The sequence below is a fragment of the Schistocerca piceifrons genome, chromosome 8 (genome assembly GCF_021461385.2).
Source record: "Schistocerca piceifrons isolate TAMUIC-IGC-003096 chromosome 8, iqSchPice1.1, whole genome shotgun sequence".
Taxonomy (NCBI): Eukaryota; Metazoa; Arthropoda; class Insecta; order Orthoptera; family Acrididae; genus Schistocerca; species Schistocerca piceifrons.
Window position 1 is genome coordinate 410,302,368 of NC_060145.1, and position 8,184 is coordinate 410,310,551.

General features: G+C 41.1%; 1 non-coding gene across 1 annotated transcript; it reads right to left on the reverse strand.

Annotated features, from left to right (window-relative positions):
* Positions 1 to 1,731: 1,731 nt before the first annotated feature.
* Trnat-ugu lies at positions 1,732 to 1,806 on the reverse strand. Its single transcript has one exon. It is a non-coding gene; the product is annotated as a tRNA-Thr (tRNA).
* Positions 1,807 to 8,184: the final 6,378 nt, after the last annotated feature.

An 8,184-nucleotide genomic window follows, 5' to 3' on the forward strand; every position in this document is an offset into this window, starting at 1 on the left:
CCCATTTACAGTCAGCACCGACACTAGTATGATTTCCCACTCGTCTCTGCTCCGCGTGTGTACTTTCCTTATCTGTGTATGTCACATGACAGAGATGCATTGAAAACTTCAAACGGCTGTCATCGTAATAGTCGAACAACAAAAGTGCAAGACTAACGAAATCAGACTTATACACAGGACACCGACAGTGAAAAGTCGTGCTGCTAAAAGACTTCCCACGTGCCTGCGTATCTAGGGTACACCACGAGAACTTGTGTTTCCGAAATGCAACAACTATCAAGATGTAATGAGGGAGAGCTTGTTGACGACAGAAGTATTTGGAGCTGCAATAGCAGCCGGCCGGTGTGGCTGGGCGGTTCTAGGCGCTTCAGTCTAGAACCACGCGACCGCAACGGTCGCAGGTTCGAATCCTGCCTCGGGCATGGATGTGTGTGATGTCCTTAGATTAGTTAGGTTTAAGCAGTTCTAAGTTTTAGGGGACTGATGACCTCAGATGTTAAGTCCCATAGTACTCAGAGCCATTTAAACCTTCTTTTTTTTTGCGATAGCTGGTAGACAAGACAAGACACAATGCAGAAAATCAGCCACTAGCTACAGACTACCTTTACATTCCCATATTACACACGTGCTCCGTCTATGACTCGGCACAATCCGTTCAGTTTGAAGATTTAAAATAGTTCTATCCACAGTCTAATGAAAAGTGTCCGGATATACCCATGTAGAGCACAGTGACTTAGAACGTGAACCAGTCATTGGATGTCACATGAGCAACACATCCATCACTGGTATTTCAACTATTCTTAAGCTGCCTAAGTCGACTATTGGTGATGTGATTAACCAATTAACCACTGCTAAAACACGACCAGACACACCTCCAGTTCTGCCGGGCACGGAACCTGGACCACTGTGAAAGGTGCTTGTAAAAAATTGCATACAATCATCGAAGGAATCACTCGTGAGTTCCAGAGAGCTGCCAGCAATCAGTCTTGCACAATGACTTGGCGTAGGGAGGTAAAAAGAATGAGATTCAATGGTCGAGCAGCTTTTCTTTTTTTTTGTCATCAGTCTTCTGACTGGTTTGCTCCGGCCCATGACGAATTCCTCTCCTGTGACAAACGTTTCATCTCAGAGTTGCGCTTGAAACCCACGAACGCAATTATTTGCTGGATGTATTCCAACCTCTGTCTTCCTCTACAGTTTCTACCCTCTAAAGCTCCCTCTAGTACCATGGAAGATATTACCTTATGTCTTAGTATATTCTCCCATTCTGTTCCTTCTTCTTGCCGGCGTTTCCCATATATTCCTCTCCTCGACTATTCTTTGGAGAACCTTCTCACTCCTTAACTTATCAGTACACAAAATGTTCAGCATTCGTACCACCGCATCTCAAATGCTTCAATTCTCGTCTGATCCGCCTTTCCCACAGTCCACATTTCACTACCATACAATGCTATGCTCCATTCGTATGAGTGCGTTCCTCAGATCAAGGCTTATGTTTGATACTAGTAGATTTCTCTTGGCTAGGAATGCCCTTTCTTTGCCAGTGCTACGCCCTCGTTGCTCCTTCCGTCATTGGTTTTTTGCTGCCTAGGTAGCTTCGTCATCCCCAGCTTTGATGTTAAATTTCTCGCTATTCTCATATGTGCTGCCTTTCATTATTTTACAATTACATCAATACCATTAGCTGCTGACGGACGTTGATATACATCAACGGGGACAGTTGAAATTGTGCGCCCCGGCCGGGACTCGAACCTGGGATCTCCTGCTTACATGGCAGACGCTCTATCCATCTGAGCCACCGAGGGCACAGAGGATACTCCGGCTGCAGGGACTGATGGCCAGCGCGCTCCCCGTGAGACCTACATCCTCAAGTTATAGTCCACACGCTACATTCGTAGTGCCCCTGCCATTATATCCATTACTCGCGGCAGACAATCTAACGTGTCCGAAAGAACAGGTGCCATCTTCATATCTCATTACTTTCGTCTTTCTTCGATTGACTCTCAGTCCATAGTCTGTATTCATTTGACTGCTCATTCCACTCAATAGATCCTGTAATTCTTCTTCACATTCACAGAGGATAAAAATATGATTAGTGAACATTATCGTTGATAACCTTTCACGCTGAATTTTAATCCCAATCTTGACCCTTTCTTTTATTTCTGTCACTGCTTCTTCCAACTATAGATTGAACATAGGGGTGAAAGATTACATCAATGTCTTTTACCCTTTTTATTCTGAGCAATTCGGTCTTTGTTTTCGCCTCTTGTTCCGTCTTGGTTCTTGTACACATTGTATATCACTCGTTGTTTCCTATAGCTTACCTCTATTTTCCTCAGAATTATCATTGCACTTACATTGTTGAACGCTTTTCCCAGGTTGACCTATCCTAAAGACGTTCTTCATTTTTCTTGAGTCTTGCTTCCATTGTCAGTCGCAACGTCAGCACTGCTACTCTGGTGCCTTTACCTATACTAAAGCCAAACTAATCGTCATCTAAAAGCTACTAAATTTTCTTTCCATTCTTCTGTGTATTATTCTTGTCAAATGGTTCAAATGGTTCTGAGCACTATGGGACTTAACAGCTAAGGTCATCAGTCTCCTAGACTTAGAACTACTTTAACCTAACTAACGTAAGGACATCACACACGTCCATGCCGGAGGCAGGATTCGAACCTGCAACCGTAGCAGCAGCGCGATTCCAGAATGGAGCGCCTAGAACCGCTCGGCTACAACGGCCGGCTATTCTTGTCAGCATCTTGGAGGTGCATGAGGTGCATGGTGCATGGTGTTAAACTGATTGTGCAATAATTCTCCCACTTGTCGACTCTTACAATCTTGAGAATTGTGTAGATGATGTTTTTTCGAAAGCCTAATGGTATCACCAGTCTGCTACATTCGGCACAGCAGAGTGAATAATTGTTCTGTTGTTACCCCCCCACCCCTCCCCCCAATGATTTTAGAAATTGTGATGGAATGTTATCTAACACTTCTACCCTATCTGGTCTTAAGACTTCCAAAGCTCTTTTAAGCTCTGATTCTAATAATGGACCTCCTATTTCTTCCCTGTGCATCATGGTTCTTCTTCTGTCACGTCATCACACAACAGACAAGTCCTCCCCCTCATAGAGGCCTTAAATGTACTCTTTCCACATGTCTGTTCTCTCCTCTGTATTTAGTAGAGAAATTCACATTGCACTCTTAACGTTAGCGCCATTGCATTTAAATTCACCGATGGTTTTTTTGATTTTTTTGGCTGCTGAGTCAGTACTTACAATAATCATTTCTTTCTCATTTTCTTAACTTTTTCATACAGTTATTTCACCTTAGTTTCCCCGCTCTACCAGTTTACTTCCTCAAAGTGCACTCCTTTGTGTACTCAGCCAGAACCAAAATTTGAGATGGCGTAACGAGCGACGTCAGAGAACAGTGGATAACTGGAAACCAGCAATTTGGAGTGAGTCAACGTCCTTGGCACAGTGGTAACACCAGTTCCCGCCAGATCACCGAAGTTAAGCGCTGTCGGGCGTAGGCAGCACTTGGATGGGTGACCTTCTGGGTCTGCCAAGTGCTGTTGGCAGGCGAGGTACACAGCTCTTTGAGGCCAATTGAGGGGCTACTTGATTGAGAAGTAGCAGCACCGGTCACAAAAGTTGACAATGGCCGGGAGAGAGGTGTGCTGAGCACATGCTGTTCCATATATGCATCCAGTTGTACTTAAGGGCTGAGATCGACACGGCGGCTGGTCGGTACCGTTGGGTCTTCAAGGCCTGCTCGTATGGTGCTTCTTTTTTAAAAAAAAATTTGGAGTGATAAATCACGCCATACAATGAAAGTGTCTGGGTTTGGCGAAATACATTAAATTCAGAAGGATACAAACACATTTTACAGCACACGTGCTGCATGCAGCAGAGAAACATTTCGAGACTACGATTATGTGTGTCAGCATGTCAGTGTACCTTGTCATAAAGCAGCATCTGTGAGGCAATTGTTTGTGGACGATAACATTCCCAAGGTAGACTGACCTGCTCGGTGTCTTCACCTGAACACAATTTGACACCTCTAGGATGAGTCAGCACATCGGCTTCGCTATAGACCCGAGCGTCCGTCATCACAACTTTCTGTAGGTTCGGCTATCGATCAAAAATCGATTGTCATTCCTCCACAGACATTCACGCCCTCTGACTGATAGTGACCCTGTCAGATGTCAAGCTATAATAAAGATGAAGAATGGACACAGTCCGTATTTAATGTCTGTTAATTGGAGTAAGAATACTTTTGATCATGTGCTTTATATCTGCGCAGTAATTTTCACAAATTATGAGGTAAACGAAAGGGAAAAATATTATCACTGTCGTGATCACACTTTCAAAAGTATACACTTAAAACAATTCCATAAGTTAGAGTATTAAGCACTCTACAGTGGCTGATCAATTCTTTTCATTAAATCGGACATCTCACCTTTCTACTTCAATTAAGCTTGAATATGTTTGACTACAGGTCATAGTTGATCGGGAAAAAATTAGGAGAGACGGAGAGGACCGCAGTTCTGAGTGTTAACTGAATATCACTTTCTGGTGTAGCGTGAACGCGTGTGTTGTCGACAGCAGTGGCAGCTATCGGAGCAGTGAATCTATTCTAAATCTCTCTCGACTGTTAAACACCAGTCTGATACATTTCCTATATCTTCGGTGAAGCTGAGACCACTAGTTGTTCCCTAGGTAAGTTAATTGGCATGGTACATGCTATTTGGCTGGAATAACGCGTACATCGTTGTCCTCAAATCGCTCACAAGTGTTAATAGTCAGTGCTCGGCGTAATTCTCTGTGCTAGGAGACTTTGTAGTTTAACTCCGTACGAGTTCAGACGAGCCTATGAACAACTGTTCGCATAATGACTCTTGCAATAATCTCAGCGCAGTGCGAGTTGCCTTGCTCAAACACTCGACACTTTGCTGCAAGAAAGAGGTGAATTACTCTGTCTGCAATTTGCGTATATCAAAGCTAGTAGCCACACATTTTCTTTCTGGCCAATCAGAGCATTAGTACTTGTTACAACTCCATACACTAGAGTTTTCGTGGCCTATCACAGGCATCGTTTCTTTCGTAGGGCAAAGTTTAACTTCCGCTATGTAATACTGAGATAATCAACTTCTTCTTTCATGTAAGTTTTAACACAGGTGGCTACAGTGAGTCACCAATGTTTTGCGTTGAGATCCTCTAGATGTTTATCTGGTTTCTTCCGACATGTTCCTACAGAAATGCTTTCCGAAGGGTTGTCGTTAAAACGCAGGGACAAGGGCTGCTTTTGTCAGCGGCCTAGGCAGTAGCTCCGGCGTCTCATTCTGTCCGCTAGGTATCCTGCTGTGAAAGTTTCAGCCAAACGCGGGATCGACATTCCATTGTAAAAATTCTGCTTCCCTCATAACTGTGCCTCATAGCTCGGGTCTGTGTGCAATTACTAGTGTTAATGGTTTATTTTCACAAAATGTCGGTTTATTTATTCGCTTTGTCTATCAATAAAATTCGTACATTTCCCCATAACTATGTTGTATCACATCGAGTTAACCCAAATTGTTTCAGGAATTCAATGTAAGGTGTGTTTTCACATCTCACCACCCTTCAGCGATAATTTTTGTAGTGAAGTTAAACAATGGTTGATGCATTGTCTAAGTCAGTCAAAAATTATAATTTTTCTCAAGCATCGAATACTGCTCAGACACTTGCTCCAATCCTTCTTCTATTTAATTGTATTGGCTTGTATATTTTAATTTTTAACATAGTTAACTTTGTTAATGAATTTATTGTCTCCCTTAAGTGAAGACTATAATTTTTCTTATGAATATTGATATAAATTTCTGTTTCTTATTAATTTAAATATGTTGTTTATATTTTAGACTTTGTATTGGATATAATACTATTTTCACAACCACTTACTATTTAAATCAGCTCAAAAAATTAAATGACATTATACACAATAGAAAAAAGGAATGCATACATTTCATTGTCCGTTTTACAAAAATTATGATTCTAACAACTAATATAAGCATAAAAAAATTTTTGGCTAATCCTAATCATGCCAAAACTTTAAAACTTTGTATTAACAATTTATGTAAAATTCAGAAGTATTATACTCGCAAACAGTGTTCATACACACATATTATTTTTTTTAAAAATATTATGCTGACAGACTATGTGGTTTTTAAGAAATGTTGCATTGATATTTATGCATCAACAAAATTTTAAAATATTACTCATAGACAGAAAATCAACTTTAAAAAAATGTTAAGACACAATATACACGAAGAAGTTTTCTTTTTAACATATTGTTTAATTAATGTTGTTGTTGTGGTCTTCAGTCCTGAGACTGGTTTGATGCAGCTCTCCATGCTACTCTATCCTGTGCAATCTTCTTCATTTCCCAGTACCTACTGCAACCTACATCCTTCTGAATCTGCTTAGTGTATTCATCTCTTGGTCTCCCTCTACGATTTTTACCCTCCACGCTGTTCTCCAATACTAAATTGGTGATCCCTTGATGCCTCAGAACATGTCCTACCAACCGATCCCTTCTTCTGGTCAAGTTGTGCCACAAACTTCTCTTCTCCCCAATCCTATTCAATACTTCACCATTAGTTATGTGATCTACCCATCTAATCTTCAACATTCTTCTGTAGCACCACATTTCGAAAGCTTCTATTCTCTTCTTGTCCAAACTAGTTATCGTCCACGTTTCACTTCCATGCATGGCTGCACTCCATACAAATACTTTCAGAAACGACTTCCTGACACTTAAATCTATACTCGATGTTAACAAATTTCCCTTCTTCAGAAACGCTTTCCTTGCCATTGCCAGTCTACATTTTATATCATCTCTACTTCGACCATCATCAGTTATTTTGCTCCCCAAATAGCAAAACTCCTTTACAACATTAAGTGTCTCATTTCCTAATCTAATTCCCTCAGCATCACCCGACTTAATTCGACTACATTTCATTATCCTCATTTTGCTTTTGTTGGTTGTTTAATTAATATAAGTTCATAAAACATTTCTTTAGAAAATGTCTCTCTAGTATTATTCATGAAAAAAAGATTTTGAAAAGACTGTTATACAGTTCTTATTCAGACACTTACACATATTATATAGAGAGATGAATCGACATGAATACATCGAACTCCTATGTTAATTGTTCCGCTCTTTGCAGCTTTTTCGCTGTCTCACACTGATCTTTACCTAATTTCGACCACTATTTTCACATGATGTCTACGAATGTTCTTGTGTGAGGTTGGCGACGGATGTCTTTGCACGAAACTGAGGGACTTGTATGGGATGTTTGTTGGCAAACCTTTGGGTGGGCAACGTTTCTCTTCATCGAATTTTGCAAGAGGATGTTGCTGTAGTTTGGTGTGGCCCTCATAATAATGTGGAGCTTTTAGTGCAGAGTATCATGGAGTACTGGGTTTAAAAACGTGTATTTTTCTTCTCAAGACATTGCTTAAGGTATTTATATTTTTATGGCACTTCACAGACAACTAGTTTACAATAGGACAGATATTTGGAAAGGAGCATCTTAAAATATTTTTGCCCATCTTCTCTCTTCAACATCAGTCTTGGAAATCTTCATCTTCTGTTCTTCCAAGCATCTTCCTTTCATCAGACTGGAATTTTGCTTCTTCTCTGGGCAGGATATGGGGAATTATTGGTTACTAGTTTTATCCGGCATTGATTGACTGACTTTCCTTGAGCTCTGTAGTTCAATATGGTATCAGCCTGGTGGCGACAGTAAGATTCTACATGTAATTTTTTGCGAAATTGTCCTCTGCCAAGCCAGGCTTTCGACGAGGTGTTTTCAAAAAAATGTTCAAATGTGTGTGAAATCTTATGGGACTTAACTGCTAAGGCATCAGTCCCTAAGCTTACACACTATTTAACCTAAATTATCCTACGGACAAACACACACACCCATGCCCGAGGGAGGACTCGAACCTCCACCGGGACCAGCTGCACAGTCCATGACTGCAGCGCCCTAGATCTCTCGGCTAATCCTGCGCTGCGAGGTATTTTCTTTTTACTATGTGCTTGCTGCTGTTTCGTTTATTATGGCCTGTCATTCTCTGCAGTCCTTCCGACTTGAGTATCAGTCGAAAGTGAATTTTCGCAAGCCTTCGACCCAACATCTAACTT